Here is a 573-nt window from a genome sequence, read left to right on the forward strand (position 1 = left end):
CAAGCGGGTCTGCAACGCAACGGGCAGCGGCATAGCCGATGGCAGACAGGCCTAGGGAAGGACAGACAGACTGAAAAACAGCTCAGATGAGGACTGAATCTGGTTACAAGAGTAATCAAGCGCCTCCCCGCAGCATGTACTGAATCTGGACCCCCCACCTACCCATCTACACTATAAGGGAGACAGACCCTACCCGCTGAAAGGTGGAAGGGGTTGTAAACAGCAATATCACCAACACTCTCACCAACTCTGCTCTTCCAGGCCAGTGGCTCCAGCACCGGGTTCCCGTCCTAGGCCCAGGCTCCGCCCATCGCCCAAGAGGCCAAGCGCGGCTCCCCCGCGACCCAAAATGGTTTCACCCAACGTCCCCCAAAGACTGCTGGGTGGGAGGAACCAAAGCGTTGGGATGGGGGAGCACAGTGTAACACCTCCTCCAGCTCCAAAAAATGCGCCCACCCCGACATTACCAATACAGTCACGCAAGTAGTGGACGACTGTCCAACTGGCCACCTCTCTCTCGTCGTCTCTATGAGCGCCAGGACCACACGACTCTCTTCTCCCAAAGCACAGAAT

This window comes from Bison bison, unplaced genomic scaffold, assembly GCF_000754665.1.
Source record: "Bison bison bison isolate TAMUID 2011002044 unplaced genomic scaffold, Bison_UMD1.0 scf7180017864200, whole genome shotgun sequence".
Lineage (NCBI taxonomy): Eukaryota > Metazoa > Chordata > Mammalia > Artiodactyla > Bovidae > Bison > Bison bison.